Source organism: Rhinolophus sinicus, linkage group LG12, assembly GCF_036562045.2.
Source record: "Rhinolophus sinicus isolate RSC01 linkage group LG12, ASM3656204v1, whole genome shotgun sequence".
Lineage (NCBI taxonomy): Eukaryota > Metazoa > Chordata > Mammalia > Chiroptera > Rhinolophidae > Rhinolophus > Rhinolophus sinicus.
In genome coordinates this window covers 52,632,854-52,653,842 of record NC_133761.1, presented here as the reverse complement: position 1 = coordinate 52,653,842, position 20,989 = coordinate 52,632,854, and the positions used below count along the sequence as shown (strand labels likewise).

Below are 20,989 nucleotides of genomic sequence, written 5' to 3'. Positions count from 1 at the left end.
TGACTGAAAGGATAGTACTAAGTGAAATATATGCTCACTTTAGAAAAATAGAAGCGTTTTTATCTGAAAGTTTAGAAAAAGCCAACATGACAACTAATTGCAACCTAATCCTAGACAGAACCTTGTACTGGAGGGAAAACAATGCTCTAAAGGACATTACTGGGTCAATTGAAGAAAAATTGGAACATACAGTGGATGGTAGATTAAAGTCATTCATCAATGTTAATTTTACTGAAGTTGGGAACTGTACTCTGGCTATACAAAAGAATACCCCATCTCCTGGGAAGTATTTAGGCATAAAGTTTCATAGTATATGCATCTTGCTCTCAAATGGTTCGGAAGAAAAAAAATAGTGAACAATAGTTAATCTGGGTATTGCGAATAGGGATGTCCTTTGTATTGTTTTTATTCTTGCAACTATTCTGTAAATTAAAAGTTATTTCAAAAATAATTCTAATTCCTTTAAGAGTAAATAAATACGGTGGGGGGGGTATTCTTCTGAGTCGAATTTTTCTTTTAGGCATTTGCACTGGGCAACCCCTTGTTCCTGCTTATTTCCACAGCGAGATGTGAAGTGACGACCTAGCTCACATCTGGTAAGGAGCTCACCTCTCCTCAACCCACCCCTGGCTCTTCCTGTCCTTCTTCCCGACTTCTCCATAGAAAGAAGCATGGGCTTCGGTCGCTGGGTCTCAGTATTAAGCAGGGGTCTGTCCCATGCAGAGAGATACAAGAGTCTCCGTCAATGGTTAAAACAACCCTCACTCACAGTGACTCGGAAAGCTGATAAGACTCCCCATAGGAGATAACAGGCTCCTCGGAATCCTGGATGCCAACACTGCTGCCACCAGCAGCCATGATGATGGAGGGTTGAGGTTCCTGTGGGAACCGCCTGGGTCACAGAATAAAGGAACTGGTTCAGGAAGGCATTTTTGCTGCCTTCTCCCTTCCCACAGCCGGAACACCCACTTAACTTTGAAATGACCTAATCCTTCAGTTTAACACCAAAACTTCCAAGGAAAAGAGAACCATGGCAGAGCATGGCCAAATCTTAGAGGTCAACAAATCCTCCCTCTCTCCTGATGCAGGAGTACTTTTCAGGGTACTGGGTCATTCAGTCTTTTGGGAGGATCCTCCAAACAGAGGAGGCTCCCCACTTTGCAAGGCAATACACCACTATTGGACGGATAGCTCTTGACTGTTAGAAAGTTCTCCTTTGCAGTCAACCAAAAACTACTTCCCAAAAATGGAAGAATGTGAGAGCATGAGCCTTGTTTTCTCAGTGGGACCCCCTCCACAGTGCCTGACAGCAGGCACACAAGGGTTAGTTTGGAAATAAATCAGTCAATTAATGGATAACCTGCACTGTCTCTTATTCTATCCTCAGGAGGAACAAAAACCACATTCACTGCCTCTTCCAAAATGCAGCATCTCAAGCATTTGAAGACACTTTCATGTTCCCCTCTGTCTTCTATTGTGCAGCCTAAAATCTCCCAATTTCCATAACCAAGACTCATACTACGCAGTTCATAAAACACTAGCCTAGTTACTGTCACAGACCTTCCTTCACTCATTCACGACTTATTTCCAAAAGGACTTATCATTTTTAAATAGGGCAAATACAATGGAATAAAATAGATATGATCGTGAGGAATACAAGGTCTAGAGGAGAGGTCTAACATGCCAAACAAAGTCTACATAGTTCTTATGACTGATTTTAAAGCTTAATCTTAAAGTTCCTGGTGCAAAGAGACTAGGGAGACATTATGAATTTTACAGCTTTGTCATAAGAGGATGAAATAGACCAGTTACTCAGAAAAGACAAGGTTATTCCCTGTGTCAAGGACAGATATCTTGAGTAGGGAAACTGGAGAAATTGAGCCGTGTAATGGATAGTCAGTGTCTCTACTCAAAATTCACAATCAAATATATGGTGATGAAAGGAGAACTGACTCTGGGTGGTGAACACACAATGTGATATATAGATGATGTATTATAGAATCATACACTTGAAACCTATGTAATTTTACTAACCATTATCACCCCAATAAATTTAATTAAAAAAATAATTCACAGCAAATACTGAATGAAGCGAAATTAAAACATTTATTTCTTACAGTAATTTCCGATTGAAGCTTGAAGGTAAAAGGTCAAGACACAATCCAGAGTGGGTGGTTTGGTCCAAACACGTAAATATCTTCTTCAGTATTTTAACCTTACTCCAGGATGTAACTTAGACTAGCTAGATAATTTGTTAGCCGTAATCTAAATTACTGACCCTTAACCAAACTTCTCTCCCTCTGGGGTTTGGAGCAGAGAAGGAAGTTTGAAATTACACTCTCTTGAGTGAGTCTGAAGAACACTGGTCCTCTATCCTTGATTAAGTGGCTTCATAAGTTTTGGGGACCACATAAACAAAAGGTAAAGTTTGTATTTTTTTATAAAAATAAGGATCCTAACCAAAGATGTCACAACCCTGCTGAAATACAGAAACAGGCCACAGAGGTCTCTACCCATAAAGCCAGGGCCTTCTGTAGGACATATTTTTGGGAGAGGACATTGTCACAGTTGTTCATTTTTACAACAATCCCTCTAGATGGAAACTATTTCTCCTGTTCTACAGATTCAGAAACTGAGGCTGATGCTCAAAGAAGTTTGCCAAGGTCACGGAGCTAGAAGTAGCCATGGAAAGATCTAAATGTCAAGCTACCTGCTTCCAAATTTGGTACTTTGCCCACTGTATCCCTTAGCCTCCCTGGGCCACAGTGTGGTGAGTAAATACAATGTCATGTCATGTAAATATGAGGTCAGACAATTACATTCGCAAACTTGTTGCACCAATGTGGCTAACCTTTTTTGATATCAGAGGGATTATTCACTATGAATTTATACCAACTGGACAAACAGTTAACTAAGTTTACTATTTGGAAGTGCTGAAAAGGCTGTGTGGAAAAGTTAGACGACCTGAACTTTTCACCAACAATTCATGGCTCTTGCATCACGACAATGCACCAGCTCACACGGCACTGTCTGTGAGGGAGTTTTTAGCCAGTAAACAAATAACTGTATTGGAACACCCTCCTTACTCACCTGATCTGGCCCCCAATGACTTATTTCTTTACCCGAAGAGAAAGGAAATATTGAAAGGAAGACATTTTGATGACATTCAGGACATCAAGGGTAATATGTTGACAGCTCTGATGGTGATTCCAGAAAAACAGTTCCAAAATCGCTTTGAAGGGTGGACTAGCTTCTAGCATCAGTGCACAGCTTCCCAAGGGGAGTACTTCGAAGGTGACCTTAATGATATTCAGCAATGAGGTGTGTAGCACTTTTTCTAGAATGAGTTCATGTACTTAATTGTCCGACCTCATATAATGACATAATTCTGAAGTTTTGGGGGTGATCAGGATGCCCTGAGAGTAATGTCAGGTCTAGGCAGGGTAGGCTGGTAAAGATTTAAAAACCAGCTTTCCAGAAAAATTTCTCAGGTGTAAATACTCCCACAGTGGAAGGCATAGGCATGGATGCCAACAACCGCTGGATCACAGGGCTTGTTCCCAGGTGGTGTTCTCCAAGAAGGTCTACTTGCACCTGGTTTGCTCCTCAGTGAACAGAGAAATTCCATATCTTCCTTACTTTGTATCCCCTCTACCACCACTCAACTTATCTTTTAAATTTAATTCATAACTTGAGCCATTTCCGGAAATGGAAAAGGAGCAAAGAGAATAGACTATATATGGACCAAGTCAAGTGTATCAAGATCATAGAAGATTCCATCCTGGAAACCCAGAGCGTCCTTAAGACACCCCAATAGTGACTTTATCTTCAACATATACATGTGCCCAGGTCCATTGGAGTTGGAACCTGATATTACATTTGATTGCTCAAGGTTGGAACCAAAATCAAACTGCTTCCTTTTCTATTAGGTCTATAACATTGAAGATATGGGTAAATTAAGGAAAAAAAAGAAAAACTTGTTCAAGAAGTAGCAAATGCTTCTTCCTATTAGCAATTTCACCTACGAAGAAAATACCTTAAAGGTGTTTTTCATGCTTTCTAAATGTTTTTCTTTCTTAAACTTCAGGTTAAAGATGGTGGGTTAAATACATGCATTTAGCACTGCTCTTTCCTGAAATCTTAATAAAATGACAGTAAAGGATATTTAAGAGGGTATGAACTCACAAGGCCAAAGAAAATAGAACAGGTGATTACACCTCCCCCCTGCTTGTAGAGTCTAAAGGTTTATTTTCTGAGAGGACAAAACCCAGGGTCTCTAGACTAGAAGCCACCAAGGAGTTAGGAGAAGGGAACTGATAAGGAACAATCATTCGACGTTTACATACTGAATTTGAGATCTCCCTTGCTTTCTTCTCCTCAACTCCCACACAACTAGCAGCTAAAATTTACACCCACCAGGCTAGAAGAGTCTTTTCTGGGGGATCTAAACAACCCTAAAGAAAAGAACTACAGAAGTTTTTAAAATGGCTCCTCCAGGTAAGACCCTCCCATGCTCCTCCATTCGGCTATTTTGTGCCTTATAAATATGATTAGTCAGCCAACGATCACCAAATATTCAAGAAAAGCATCTAATACAATAGAGAAAACAAACACAAACAACAACAACAACAAAAGGCCATCTTAGGAGAGAGAGACTATGCAGGAAAAATAAAACTAAAACAGAACAAAATAAAACCCACTATCAATAACATTCTCAGAGAGATGAATGCAAATGTTTCATCCACCAGGTAAGAACAGAATGCCATTTTAAAAAGGAAAATTTAGAAAAGAACAATAACAACAAAGGAAGCTCTTGGAAATTGAAAATATAACAACAAAAATTAAAACCTTAATAGAAAGTTAAAAAAGTAAGATAAAGTTGAAGAAATCTTCCAGGAAAATGAAAAAGAGTTTGGCAAATAGGAAAGCAAAGGTTAAAATTTTTTCAAAACCAGACCATACAACCAAATAATAAGAGTTCCAGAAAGAATAAATAAAGAAAATAGAGGTGGAGAAAACTATCAAAGAAATAATTGAAGAAAATTTCCTAGAATAGGTTGACATGAGGTTGGAGATTGAAAGCCCACAAAGGGCCAGAACCACGGGTAACGTTAGATCCACACCAAATTTCACATCCCTGTGAAATTTCACAACACTAGAGACAAAGGGCTTCTGAGAGAGAGAGAGACATAGACAAGAAATGTTTTATATAAATGATCAAGATTCAGACTTTTCAACATTAACACTGGAAGCTAAAAGGCCATTAAAGAAATGCCTTTAAAATGCTGAGGGAAAATGACTTCCATCCTAGACCTCTACTTTCCCCAGCCAAAAATTATTAATCACATGTCAAGAAAGAATAGAGATATTTCAAATGCAAGGTATCAAAAAGTTTACCTCTCTTGCACACTTCAAGTTAAGAAAAAGTCACCAGTTATATAGTTCAGCTGGAAACAGCTTTTATAAAGTCATAGCAGTACCTCTATACCATGTTTCCCCGAAAGCAAGACCTACCCCAAAAATAAGCCCCAGTTAAGATCGTCAGCCAGATGGACGCACTTAATACATTATGACGATGTTCCAGAAGAAGACGACATGATTAAATAAATCAAATAGTAGCAATGTAAGAATTGTATGATACGGTAATAAATATTAATGAGACTCTGGAAAGCAGGAAACATTCACCACATTCCCAGCGGTGGACTGGTGTCTTTCATATCAAGTCTTGGCAAATGATGGAAGTCTTTAACTTACGTGCATGTGTAAGTTTGATTTTTAAAACTAATAAAACAAAATAAAAAAACAACTTTTTAAAAATTAAAACATCGTAACTTAAGCATCCTTCTAAGACCTAATTTACTGCCTCAAATATTCAAGGGATTAGAATAACCCTTCAAAAGATAAACATGATTATGTACAGTGAGCCTGAAATGTAATCTCATTTTTAATGTTGACTTAATGTATGTTACAGCTCTTTGTCAGCCAACTGTAGTCATAACGGTAGATAAATTATAACTTTTTCCAGTTGCGCCAGGAGTTGCGTGTTTGTGTGCATGTGTGAATGTGTGTGCATGAAGAAGAGCTTTTCTGAGAGTGGACATAGGGAATTATTAAGCACTAGATGTAACAAAAACTGACCCCCTCACCCCCATCCAAGAGGGAATGACATCCCCTGGAATAAGCTTTCTTGCTGACTTAGGGGTGGCTCTATCAGCCTCAGTACCACTGCCTGTCATCTGCAATGCTACTGTTTCAGAGTCACCTTGTAGGAGACAGGCATATGGGTGACGTGAGCTCACTTGGAACCCCACAGTGGCTTCTCTATGGGCAGGTCCAAGGTTCAGAACCAACCCATGGATTGAGTATCTTCCCTTTTAGGATATACACAGACTTAGAGCAGCATTCCTAATAGAAATGCAATCCTAGACAAACCAAATTTAAAGGTCAGATTTATCACAGTGAAGAAAGGGATATGAGAAGAGGACTGCTATCCCTTTCTCCCAGGAAGTACATCTAGGTACTAGCTTCCACGATGATTTAGCTTCACTTCTCTCTAGGGAAGGTGGGAGACAGATGTAGGAACGACGGACCTACTCAGTCATGCTCCTGTTTATGGTGGAAATACATTGGACCAGATTAATTATCAGTCATTATCTTGGCAGTTTTCAAACACGGAGTGAAATGCTACGAGCATCATATGTGCAAGGCAGAAGAGAAAAAGAGCAAATCGGGACTCTGACATTTACGTGACTAGGCATTCAAAGTAGCCATTTTTTCATCAGTAATTACGAGTAATTCTAATAGTCGTTTTAGACTCATTTTTCAAGGAGAAATATTTTCAGTCTGAGCTACTTTATATACTTTTCTGCTCCTTAAAAAAAAAAAAAAAATCAATCCAGACAGAAAGTTATTATGTTAATCTTAGAAAGTGGTTTCCTTATAGTACAACAAAACCACTAAAATGTCCGTGTCATGGGCCTTTCTCCTGGAAGGTGAATTCTCACCAAATACTAAATGTGACCATTATTGCCAGAACAATAGTTTCCGTGTCAATACCGGAAACACCTCCAGTCTCATAGAGAAGAGTCACCAGGAGAGACGTAATAGATCACTGTGCAGTTTCTAAAGGGGAAGACGTGGACCCAAAGGGCCTTCGAATCAAGGTTTCCAAATGGCCTACTTCGGCCTCAGAACTGTATGTACCTATTAGCCCAAAGCTGGCAATGCATCCCAGGACTCTGAACATTTCCTGGGTGAGTGACCATCAGTTGAGTGAAGCGGATGAGGGAGAAAAATGGGATGACCTGAGTCTCCGTTGCGTCCCCTCCTGCCCAACCTGCACGGTCCATAGCGATGGAGTTACCCTTTGGGGAGGTGTCAGGGCAGCCCTGCCTGCTGCCGCTACCATGCATGCCTTACAAGGGAGGCACAAAGATTTTTTTTTTTAAAGGTGGAATCAAGAGCTAGGCTGGCTAATACAGCCTCTACTTCACCCACTAATACAATATTTATTATTTATCTCTGGATTACTGCTCAGATAAACAGTTCATCTAATTCATAGCTACGTAAATCACCAATATTAAGATGCATTTTCCCTGATACCTGGATGGAATTCCTAGCCGGCTTCCACCCTGCTTTCCCCCAGCATGGCGTCTGTGCTTCTGCCCCGGCACTGACCCCAGTCTGACCCACACCAGAGAGCTGTGCTCAGGGAGAGCCCTGATGAGAGGGACGAAGCCTCTCTCATATTTACTTCCCAGTACCTCACACCTGGCATACTGTGAGCATCTCAAAACACTGAACAAACAGACATGCTGACTTGAATATATTCCTCACCTGAACTGTTTTTCTCGTCCCAGGAACAGAGAGTGACAAAATGAGTAGCGACCTTTGCCATAGGTTAAGCTGATGCAGTTACTCATCACTTATCTTATCAATGGGTAGCTTTAAAAAAGGAGGGTGTTTACAGGTGGAAATGGTGCTCAGACAGGCCTGAGCCAGGTTAGTGGGATCCCTAGGACCCTGGCAGTGTTTGTGACACCAAGCACAGGGTGAAGGGTAGGGCACGATCCTTCTGCTTGTGGGGGGGTCAGAGTTCTCTCCCATAGCGACCAGCCAGCTGAGCAGCAGAAGCCCCCTTTGCCCACCGCCCAGTAGCCTGGGTCATAGCTCATGCCCCTCAAGGGCACAGGAGCCACTGTGCCATTGGATGCCCTCCCTCACCCCCATACACACATTCCCCAGAGTGAAGGAGAGGGGATTAGAACGGCCCACATGCCCCACTGACTTCCTACACAGTGAGAACAGGCAAAGCCCTCCTCAAGTGTCCAAAGCGCTGTGCTTCCTAGAACCAGGAACTCGCCCGGTGCCTCATCAAAACCTGTTTACTGACTGGATGACTTTATATAGAGTGGTTATAACACAGTGATGCTGTTTTTCATGTCTAGGTGTTGACAAGACAGAATGACACGGTGGAGAAGACCCTGGACTAGAGCCAGAGACCTGGTTCTGGGAGAATTACCTGCCCAAGCAACTCCTGCTTCTCTTACTCCCTCAGCCTCATCTGTGCCCAATACTTAGGGCAGCCTCGCCCCTAACCCTCCCGGCTCTCATCGCATCTGCCTCTGGACCGCAGGCCCCGCAGACATCCCAGAGCCTTCATGTTCCATACGGAACTCTTTCCTTCCCTCTTCCCTCAGCCTCCCCTTCACGTCCTCCCTGAACTAGCTGACAGCCCACCACCCACGTGGAACCCAACACAGAAGCCAGGGTGTCATCCTCAACGATCCTCGTCTTTGTCCCACAACCCACCGATTCTCAAGGCCTTTGGGCTTTATTCGGAATTTCAGTGAGGCCTGTCATTCCTCCCCCGTGCCCTCTGCAGGTGCCTTCCGCCAGGCCTCCACCTCCCAGACCAGTGATCTATCTGCCTGCGTCCCTCTCTCGCCCCGTGGGCAGCAGCACGCTCCCCACTCCCCAGCTGAGTCAGATCTCCACAGGGTCGCTCATCCCTAATTCCAGGGGCCGCGTACACAGCTCCGGATAAAACCCATGCTTTGCCTGTTTTCAACGGCTACCTTCATCCTCTGCTTCTTCTCCGGTTCCCAACACACCATCCTCATGACATCTCTGTGCCTTTACGTGTCTGCTCTTCTTTCCAGCTTGTAATCCTTTCCCCAGATTGCCCTCCTAATAGTAACAACAGTGTTACGGTGCAACAGCGCTCTAGAAAGTTTAAATGCTTGGTTCTAATAGGCGTTATAATAGGCATTATATTACAGTATATATGTATTCGGTGGATGATGTTTATATAGATATTATGCTAGTGGCACATACTTTATAAAACGTGTAATGAATAGTTACTGAAATTTATACATTTACACTAATGAACCCCAAGTACTTGGTTCTTTTTCTTTTTCTTTTTTTGAAAAGTTAAAAATTCCTTAATTTTTTATTCCTGGTACCACTACCACAATTCACAGGGCAATATACCTGATGTAATGAAAAGAAAAAGAGAAAGACAAAGCTACAACAGATAAAAGACCTCAGGAATGTACAGCTAATCGACACTACATTGCATTAATCAATAGCTGCACTTCTTGCAAACTGTGGCTATGACAGTCCTGAACAAGAAGGTTTCCTGGTGGGAGATGAGGGTAAGGGGGATCACATACATGGTGATGGAAGGAGAACTGACTCTGGGTGGTGAACACACAATGGGATTTATAGATGATGTATTACAGAATTGTACACCTGAAATCTATGCAATTTTACTAACAATTATCACCCCAATAAATTTAAAAAATAAATTTAAAAAAAAAAGAAGGGTTTCCTGTTGAAGCTGCAGTAACTTTTCTGACTGTGGATCATCGTTCCTTCTGTGGCAGATTTTCAGTCCCTCGAATGCATTTGGGGCAACTGTCTCAAAGTAACCTGCAGCTTTCCTGACAACTCCTCGCTCTCTCTCTCCTGCTAAGAACTGTAGCCCTTTTCTGCTGAGTTTTTGAACCTTCTGCTACCATATTCACCATTTCCACCACCAGATCCATAGCCACCACCACAGGGACTGCACGAGATTCTTCCACCAAAACTGCCCCCCTTCATGGGTCCATAATTTGATTGTTGTTATCCACTATAATTTCCAAAATCATTGTAGTTTCTACCACCACCATAGTTACCGCCAAAACTCCCCCCTTCATTGTAACCATCGTATCTTCCTCCACCGCCACCTCCATATCCACCACCTCCTTGGTTTCCAAATCCTGGCCGTCCACCACCACCATAGCCTCCTCTACTGCAATAGCCAGGACCAGCGCCATAGCTGCCACCATCGCCTCCAAATCCATTACATCCACCATCACCTCCCGCATAACTACCTCTGCTGCCACCTCCACCACCATAGCCTCTTGCACCAAAGTTTCTTTCTCCTGGGGCCAAAGTTCCCTCCAAAGTTTCCTCTGTGACCCGTGAAGTTTCCAGATCCACCTCCATAACCGCTTTGTGAGCCAGCGGACTGCGTTTCTTGTTTAGAAAGGGCCTTTTTCACTTCACAAGTATGCCTATTAAGAGTGTGGTATTTCTGAACAACAATTTTATCAACTGTATCATGATCACCAAAAGTTACAAAAGCAAATCCTCTTTTTTCCCCACTTGCCTGTCTTCCATAATTTCTATGGTTTCAATCTTGCCATACTTTTCAAAGTAGTCTCTCAAATTATATTCTTCTGTATCTTCTTTAATACCACCAACAAAAATGTTCGTCACTGTTAGATGGGCACCACGCTTTACAGAATCCTCTAGAAACAGCTCTCTTTGCTTCCACTACACGCCCATCAACCTGTGTGGTCCAGCACACATTGCTGCATCCATCTCTTCAACACAAGAGTAAGTAACAAAATCAAAGCCCCTGGAAGGTTTTGTTTGGGGAATTCTCATCACCACACAATCCGTGAGGGTGCCCCATTTCTCAAAATGTTCTCTTAAACTATCATCTGTAGTTTCAAAGCTCAGATCACCAATAAACAGTTTTCTCAACTGCTCTGGTTCCTTTGAATCACGCCTCCTCCCCCCCCCCCCCACGGCAGCGGCGATGGCTGGAGTCAGGCCAGGGGCCACCGGGCAGCGGTTTTACCTCCATTTTGAGGCTGGACTCACCTCTTCCAACTCGAGTTCAATATGGGACCGAGACGAAGAGGCCCTTGGTTCTTTTTCAGCTTAGCCTATTATATAGTTAGAAGTTAGCAGCTACTTAGAAGAAAGAGGTCAAAAAGTTTGCAATGTTTAAATAAGTGACTTTCTTTGTAATTACTCTGTTTTAGTTCTCATTGCGTTTTCTGCTAAACCTTTTGTATAAACTAATGATAGAATCAACTAATTTTTATTGTAAATCCTTTTACTTCCTTTGCTCACCCATTCTCAAAGATGAAAATAAACTGTGATAAATTCAGAATATAAGGACTGAATGAGGGGGAGAGTATGAATGATTTACAAGTTAAATAATTAGGCCTTAGAAATCTCAAGAGGTGATTGCGTAATTTAAAATTAGAAAAAGGAAGAAAAAGAAAAAGTGTGTGTGGGAGAGGTGAGGCGAATGAAGACTGGGGACAATATAACTAAATATGAACAATCAAAAGGCTAGAACTTGCTTAATATGTAAAGTCAGATAAAACCAGAAGGTCCTTATCATTAACTATTAACATCAAACTTATGTTATAAACTTGTAGAAATGTTAGCTGCTGAGCTTGAGTCTAACAAATAACTAAGTACATGCTCAATAAAACAGTTGTTGACTAAATTTTCCAGAGTCCAAAAATGTGCAATTCCTCTGTGCAAGTGGTGTCTATTTACATGAACTCGTACCCCAGTTTCCTCATCTTTAGAAAGAGACTAGTGATCAGCTTACTTCATTGGACTGTTGTGAAACTTAACTGAATTAGTACACAGAGAGCACTGAGCACAGCACCTGTCACATACTGAGTACTAAGTGTCAGCTATAATGATGATTTTTATTATCATGACACTAAATTGATGATATTCACATATGGCTCCCAGAATTAAGAGACAGTGATACCAGAGGGTAAGGGGGTTGGGGGTGGGAGATGAGGGTAAGGGGGATCAAATATATGGTGATGGAAGGAGAACTGACTCTGGGTGGTGAACACACAATGGGATTTATAGATGATGTAATACAGAATTGTACACAATAAATTTAAAAAATAAATTAAAAAAAAAAAAAAAGAGAGACAGTGAACTTGGTAACTTTGGAGAAAAAACAAAACCGGATAAGGATGAGCACGCTGATAGGGGAATGTGAAATGTTAAAAGCTCAAAGCTGTCTGCTCACAGGCTGACAAAGCTGAGAGCAGAAGGGGACTTCAGTTTTTTCTCTTTGCAGATGGTGAGACTGCTCAAGGCGATGACATAAGTGGTAGATGCCACTTCAATGGCAGAAACATTCCCTGCAAGTTTTTGAAATCCAGGAACGAGTTGGTGTGTCACCTCCTCAGTAGCACGTGGATTTGCAGACCTTTTCTAGAATAGTAAAGCTTCTACACTATACTTACAACAGAACAGCACCTTCTGGTTCTCATTTTTTCCAGAAAGCATCAGCCATCACCATTCGTCTTTTCTACTCATTATTTGTGGGCAAGAACTTTCATGTCTCCACTATCTGTCCCTCTCTTACCTCCTAATGGACACAACAAAGGGGTTGCTGCTTCAAAGTGTCCCGTTTCCGAAACTCTGACTAAGCACTGGCTATTCGAACAACGTGTTTGGAGGGAGGGGGCCACCAAGCCTAAGCGTGGCAGTTACTCCCCCAACCATCTGTATTCGATCAAAAAGGCCATTTAGATGAGAATGTACAATCTGTCCTCAGAGAAAAAAAAACACCGTTGTCTTCAACAAAAATTCCAATCCACAATCTCAGCTGAAATGGGCTGTAAACGAATCTCAAGGCGACAGAGTGCGACCCACCAAACGACTCTGTTCCTGGGACGCATCGTGACACGCGTGCTGGAACCCCAACTATAGCGCACTCACATGTAAGGGCTGCCTCAGGGGTCTGAAGCCACCAGTCCCACCACTGTTTTGCAGGGGTCTGTGCACTGTCCCAGGTAGGCATACCTCACCTGTAACTGTGTTGTTAGGCTGCAAAAAGGGCAGAGAGCCAGGCTCTACCGGGACGCCACCTGTGTAGATTTCGTAGAATTCCTCAGTTTGGGATCTCATTCTGCAAGTGTGTGTTTGTGTGTGGGGGTATTATATTTCATTTAAATCCAGTGCTTAGAACTCAAAAAAATATTATAGAATGAATGAACTTAATCGTCACAGCGATTGTAGGATACTATATACTTGGGATGCTTAGCTACCGTAGAAGAGAATACTGAGGTTTTGTGTGGTTGAAATGTTACTCAGCCACCAAGTCAGTGAGCCAGCTGTCACATGCAGACCTGGGTGTTCTTTCCACTATGCCAAAACCGAGTTCCATTTTCACTGAAGATCTGTTCAAGCCACAAGGTCCTTTTTAAAGGATATGTGTTCAGGTACTGAATTTAAACACATATTACTCTATTAAATCAAGACCACATTGGGTGGTGAGCACACAACAGTGTACAGATGTCATAGTACAGTATTGTACACCCAAAATGTGTATCATGGTACTAACCAATGTCACCCTGATCGATTTAATTTTTAAAAAGATCACAGTATTGATAAGGAAATGGCCCTGTTTCCTTTCATCAATCTTGAGAAATGTATATAACTTGTGATGAAATTCTGCATATTAGGCCTGTTATAAGTCAGCCTCTTAAGTAAGCTAAAGTATGTCTCACTAGATGGCAGCATTGCTAACAAAGCCTTTTTAGTTTTTTGTGGTTTTTTGGCTCATCTTTGTCTCCAGCTCTGTCCCCACCAGCCTCCCCACTGTCCAGTAAGACGATGGGACACAGGGCGGTTATTTCTACCTACTGTGTAGACCAATACAACGTGAAACCCGACTTGGAAATCCTAGGGACGGAATCAGGTAAGGAAATATTAGAGAGTGCTGTGGGTGGTCCTCCCCAGAAAATGGCCCCTTTCCCTCCACAAGACGGTGGGGGGCATCGCAAGTACGCAGGACACTGTGTTGGAATGCCAGCGGTGGTGTGTCCTTGCTGAGTGACTTTGGCCAGGTCACTTGACATTTCTGGGCCCTGGTTTGTCATGTGGAATTCACAGGGGCAGCCTTCCCATCTTGCTTCTATTGGTGTCCCTGAGGTCTGTTTGCTTTATCAAAAAGGGAGCATGTCACAAACAGACTAATGGGTCCATCTTCCCACTGGTGCCACTCTTCCCAGCCTCATCTACAGGGACCGCGGGAAGCAGCCTGGCTACAGGTGACAGAAACGGTCAGATTGGCTCTGATTCCTTATGTAATCGCAAAACTCCTGGTCACTGACTTGGTTAGAGATGTGACTTCTACTCTGGTTGCTTTTCATACGGCCCCTTCTTTCTCCCCATGCCTCAGTCATTCCTGGACACTCAGATCAACTGCTGAAAGGTCATTTTAACTCTTTGAGGCCACTGGTGCCACAGTAATGCATTAAATGGTCTCCAGAGCCCTCTAAATGGTGACTAATACACTTCCTTCCTAAACACCTAAATGACTCCCTGGGAATGATTTAGGCATATGAAATATATGACTCATTAACTAATCCTTACAAATACCTCTATAAGATAGAGGTATGCTAATTTGTCACGCTAAAGACAGTTAACACAGTAACATCTCAAACTGAAATTAATTAGGGGTATTCCTGGGGTGGGTAGTTAAGAAGGAGACTAATTTTCCAATGTATTGAAGACTGAAAATTATATAATAATTGCAAAAGAAGTATCTGTATTTTATAAAGCTATAAGTGAATAATAAAGCAAATGTATTACAATTACATTTTACCATAGGCATGTAAAATATAAAAATATATTTTTTCCCATAAATAAGGAAAACAAGAATGAAAGACCTGAGTTTCAAAGTGTTTGGTCAATAAGAATCATGATCAAGGCCTAAATTCCTTGATATTTCAAATTAACTCTAAAATAATGAGATTTTACTATTTTGGATTATTTTAAATGCCACCTCTCTACCATCCTGTAGAATATTAAATAATTCAAGTCTCCATATTGCTTCCCCTCCTCCCTTATAAAGGTCTGCAAATATGCAGGAAAATTGGTCGATGGGCCTTCCAGTATTTTATCGATGCATTCACTACTGGTGAAATGAGGTCATTGTACTTAGAATCTGACCTTCTCATGTTAAGATGCGGGGCACACATGGAAAGGTGGTTTCTGGTTGTATGTAGAGGTGCCTGACGTTTTCTGAGGTGCTGGCTAACATTTGTTTCACGTGCTTGATCTGCATTTTATTGTTTTTGTCTTGCTTTTTCCTCTACCACTGGTTCTTACATTGCAAAAGGGGTCCTGATTCCATTCAGTGTTCAGTCTTGAACCAGAGTTGACTCAAATAAGATGACACTCAAGCTTCATGTCACTTAACTGAGGTGTTACCATGTGTCAGACACCGTGCTGAGTATTCACCATACAGTATCTTGTATAATCCCTGTAACAGCTCTGCAACTTTCCACTGTGCCGAGGAGAAAATACAGACCCGTGTCAGTTAAGAAGGCAGCTAGAGGTCACACAGTAAGCAGGAAGCTGGACTTCTATTTCTGGATCAGGGGCAGCCAATCTAGCGTGACCCAACATCTAGTCTCTCATTGTGGGAGACTTCGATAAAATCATTGATAAGTATCAGCCTCAGACTTTCTAAAACAATCTGTGTACTTTATCATTAAAAAAAAAAAAAAAAAAAACAGTAGCTGTCGTTATCCCCTTAGCCAGCTCACTGTGGACAGTGGGTATTCCTTACTTCTCTTCCTCGGCTCTATAAAGCAAATATTTTGCTGGGGAAACCAGGACTGGGGAGGATGACGCAAAGGGGAGAGGATGTGGGAAGCAGTCTAAAACAAAAGATAAGTGTGAGAAGAGTCTACATCTAGAGAATCTTCTCTCTGACCAGGACTTCACCTCCCTCCCTCAGGCAATAATTCTCAGCTCCGCCCTCCAGCCCAGCCTTGGAGAACTAGAGGGGGAGGTCTGTCAGGCCCTTATGCTTGGGAGATAACAGCCACAGTCCCACCACCTCTTACCACCCACCCACCCACACAATAAAGGGAGAGGAAACTACAAAATACCGTTAGAACGTACACAGCCCCTTCCCCACTACTTCTAACCTCTTTCTGGGTCCTAGAAATATTTCTAAAGAAAAAAAAAACACCAAAGATACAAACCATTCCCCCAATTTCACCCAAACTATCAGCTTGGTAGAAAGAACTGGAACCACTCAGCCCTAGTCAGATTAGCCCCTCACCTTAAATTGACCTATCCCCAGGTAGCACTCCAAGAAGTGCTGCTTACATTTATTCCTATGGCTGTAAAAGCACAAATTGACTTTAAACTTTTGAAGAGGATGCTGTTATCTCTCTCTCACACACACACACACACACACACACACACACACACACCATGTATGTAAGTTCATTATTCAACCTTGTCTCTGTAAATAGTTTTGTCGATTCGTCGGCCGTTGAGGTGTTCTCCGACTGTATAAGTGTGTGTGTGGGTATGACATTTTCTTCAGTCTCTTTGCTTTACCCTTTTTAGTCTTCTCCCCTTCCCTGTATTTCTTTCCCACTAAAGCACGTGAAGAGGAATCCTCCACAGCTGGCCAGCTGTAAGCATTTGTACCTGCTCTGTATTCGGAAGTGGTTCAGCAAGAAAGGAGCATGGATGCTTCACCTCCTCAATGCCATCTTCACCTTCCATCCACCTATCCTAATCTATCTATCACCTATCTATCTATCTATCTATCTATCTATCTATCTATCTATCTATCTATCTATCTATCTATCTATCTATCCATCTATCATCTATCTATAGCGGGTTGAATCTGCCCTCCTGCAAAACTCAGGTCCACTCAGAACCTCAGGACCTGTGACCTTATTTGGAAATAGGGTCTTTCTAGATGTAATTAGTTCAGGATTCAGATGAGATCATACTGCATTAGGGTAGACCCTAAACCCAATGACAGGTATCCTTATAATCAGAGAGAGCACAAAGTGACACACACAGAGGCCACGTGACAACAGAGGCAAAGATTAGAGTGATGCAGGCACAAGACAAAGAACACCTCGGACCACCAGAAGCTGGAAGAGGCAAAGAAGGATTCTTCCCTAGAGTCTCAGAGGGAGCACGGCCCTGCCAACACCTTGACTTTGGACTTCTAGCCTCCAGGCTGTGAGAGAATAAATAAATTTGTGTTGTTTGAGGCCGCCTAGTTTGCAATCATTTGTTATAGCAGCTCTAGGAAACTAGTAACATGTATACCCTCTGTCTGTCTGTCTGTCTGTCTATTATTTACAGATCTATTTATCTATCAAACTATCTATCTTCACTGCTCTCTTCCCCATAATTATTACACCACTGCCAGATCCACTCTTCTTTAAAGCTCTAGTTCTTGGCCCTGGCCATTCAAACTAAGGCCTGGGTCTCACCCCCAGATACTATTCTCATTGAATTAGTCTGGGGTGTGGCTTACGCACTGCTATTTTTTTAACGCTCCCAAGTGACTAGGGTGCAGCCAAGGTCGAGAATTCCTACTATCAAGCAAGGAAATTGTTCTATTGCCCGGCTCCAAAACCTCCAGTGGCTGTCTTCTGCCGACCAAATTAAAAAATGAGGCCAACTAACACATTCTGCTCTACAATTTTCCAAGTGCTTCCAAATTCACGCGACCCTCATGACTAAGAGTGATTGCTGGAGCAGTCCTGCGAAAGCCCATTTTATAGGTCAGAAGATCCAACAGAGAAGATGGGCTTCCTTTTGCACATGTTCCAGTCAAGAATCTCCATCCCCACACTCCCTGCCTGGAAGGTTTTCTGCAGTTTCAACAGTATGAGCAACTTACATAATGCTAATTACTAGCTACCAACGGAGAGGGGCTGCGGTGTGCTTGTTATTATGATGCTATAACAATAGGGAAATCTGAGACAATTGAAAACCAGCCGAGCAGTATGAGTAACCTCTCATTCTGTGGAGGCACCCAAATGAAATAATCTGACTTGCTAATGTGCTGTCTGATCCACAGGCTAACGCAGTTTGTCATGTGGGATGAAAAACCCAAGTTCCTGGCCATACTGCAGGTTTCTACAGCTGCCCCTCCATCTATAAACCGTATCCAGCTTCCCCTACCAAGCTTTTCAGCTACCAAAGGCTTACCAGGTATACTAGTTTCCTATTGGTGCTGAAGCAGATAACCACACATTCAGCAAATGCATTCTCTATTTATTTTCTATTCTGTAAAGTTCTAGAGGTCAGAAGTGTACAATGGGTCTGCGGGGCTGGTTTTCTGGAGGCTCTAGGAGAGAATCTGATTCCTTGACTTTTCCAGCTTCTAGAGGCTGCCTGCACTCCTTGGCTGGCGGCCCTTTCCTCCATCTTCAAAGCCAGCAGTAGACCATCTTCTCTCTTCTCTGATCTCTGTTTCCATCCTTGTATCGCCTCTCTCTGACTCTGATCTTCCTGCCTCTCTCTCATAAGGACCCCATGGCTACAGTGGACCCATCAGATAATCCAGGATGGTCTCCCCATCTCAAAATCCGTAACTTAATTACATCTGCCAAAGCCCTTTTACTATGTAAGGTAATATATCCACAGGTTCCAGAGATCCAGACATGAACATATTTTGGGGGAAAGGGGACAGGGGCTCTTACTCAACCTACCACACCAAGTAAATGACCAGATACAAAATATTTTTGAAATTTCCTGATGAGGTTTGGGTATTCCCTTCAGACCATGGCCTTGCCTATATCCATACGATGTGACAACCCCTTTGGAATGTCACCCCAAGCACCACTTCCTTGAGGAATGCTCTGTGCATGACTGAGTATACAAACTGATTCCTTTTTTTGTGTTCATGGCTTGTCAAAAAGCATAAAGATAAATAATACTCCCTTGACTATCTATAAACAGGAGAAAACAAAACCCTATGATGCTAAAAAAAAAAAAAATCTTTCCTATGTCATAATTTGTGACATTTTCTGCTACTATTCTGGCTGAACAGAAGCAGCAGCAAGTGGGCAGCAAACTGACACCAGGTCTGGCCCAGGGAGGGCACTTCGCATATTTCAGGGGACACATGGCTGGGCAATGAACCTGAATGGGAATTCTCCCATCTCGAGCCACTGCAAACATCTGCCCCGGCTCCGTCTTGAAAAATGGCCCAGGGAGAAAGGAGCATAGATAGACCTTGTCCCCCGGCACAAGCTCTACTAGAACACGGGCTTCTGGGTTCCATGAATCCATCATAAACTCCGAGTACTGGAGCATGAGCCAGCCTCCCAGAGTGTCGCCTTCCTCTTATGTGGTACTAGGACATCGTCCATCACCAGGGCCCACACCGCATCCTCCCAAGGCCTCTGACCTCTGAAGACAGGTCTAAGCACCGCAGCTTAGCCACCCCTCGCTTGTTTCCAGGTTGGTGCCGCCACTGCATCCCTCTTGTCATGTCTTAAAATGGAAACTCCCATAATGCCTGTGCTTTCTAGGCACAATTAATTTCCAAAGCCATAATGGAGACAAGCCCACCTGACTTCAGCCAGAGTTCAGTCTAGGATTCATTCTCTCTGACATGGATTCCAACAGATGCTTTTGGAGAAAGCAGGATCATTTTTCCCAAAGATATTTTCCTTTAACTCAAGGAAGGCACATTAATACTTTAACACATTAAAGACCCATTGTGGATTTATTACGTATCAATCTAACCTCTACTTGAGTTGTCTTGACAAGTATCAAAATCCTATGAAATACAGTTCATCTACCCTTTCAAGTGCCCTTGTATTGAGTGTGACATCAAAATGCCATCCGGATTCTATTCATTGAATCCAAGCATTTCCTGAGTATCATTAAGATACTCCAGGTTAAAGATTAGCTTGAAGCCAATTAACTGGTGGTTTCCACTAAAAATCTTGGGGTCTGGATGGGTCTTTTAGCCTGGAATATTTTCCCTAAATCTAGAGCCAGTCATGAGAAACAACTTTAGTGTTCCCCTGAGCTTGTAGCTTTCTTTCTCTAATGAGCGGCCACTTTTGCACGTTAGGTGCTGTGAGGGACATGAGAATGCAATGGACTCATGTTCTCAATGAGTCTGTAATCTGGCTGGAGAGCTCCAACTAAGACTCAGGAAACTGTGCACAAAAGAAACTTCCTATCTCTCAGCTTCGAAGTTCTCCTCTGGAAAACAAGGGGGTCAAAAGAGAGAATTAATATTGGTATCCCTGCCTTATAGTTTATAAAATAGTTTCATTTTTTTCTTAACTGCTCTCCACAATAATTTTATAAGGTAGGAATTTTTCGGTAAGGAAATAGACTAAGATGTTAAGCTACTAAACTGAGGTTCAACAACTGGTGGAGCCATGGACTTGACCGAGGTAGGACGGACTCCAAATCTCCCGCCATCATGAAAAAGATGGTTACCATCCTACAGAGCTGGATTCGTGACTTTGGATTGGAAGAGTAACGTTCTATGATTCTGAGTGCCTTGTGTACAGTTTTTCCTACAGTTCATTCACTATCGTGAATGTAAATCAGGCAAACACAGCTGCCATTCAACAAAGGTAATTAACCTATGGTGGATCACAAAGAACGGTAGAGCAGACATGTCTTTCCAAAGTCATGTGGCCAAGTGAAGGTTCTAGAGCATTCTCTGCTTTCCACATATGTGTACAGACTGTGTTAAATGTCTGCAAGTGAATAGAAGAAAGTCTTTCTTTGGGAGACAGTTGACGACTGTTACACAGTGATGTGGGTAATGGGGGAGGGGAGCTGAGGGATCTGAGGGACCTTTCTATCACCCGTGAGGTTTCACGCTGCTCACTCTGGGAAAGCCTGTCCTCGTTGT

The 20,989-nt window shown here is 42.5% G+C and overlaps 1 protein-coding gene and 1 pseudogene across 1 annotated transcript in view; both read right to left on the bottom strand.

Moving 5' to 3' along the window:
- The window catches only part of KIF26B (kinesin family member 26B), a 402,861-nt gene that overhangs the window by 226,910 nt on the left and 154,962 nt on the right, over positions 1-20,989 (bottom strand). The gene's annotated exons all lie outside the window — the stretch shown is intronic.
- LOC109446971 (heterogeneous nuclear ribonucleoprotein A3) lies at positions 9,973-11,137 on the bottom strand (annotated as a pseudogene).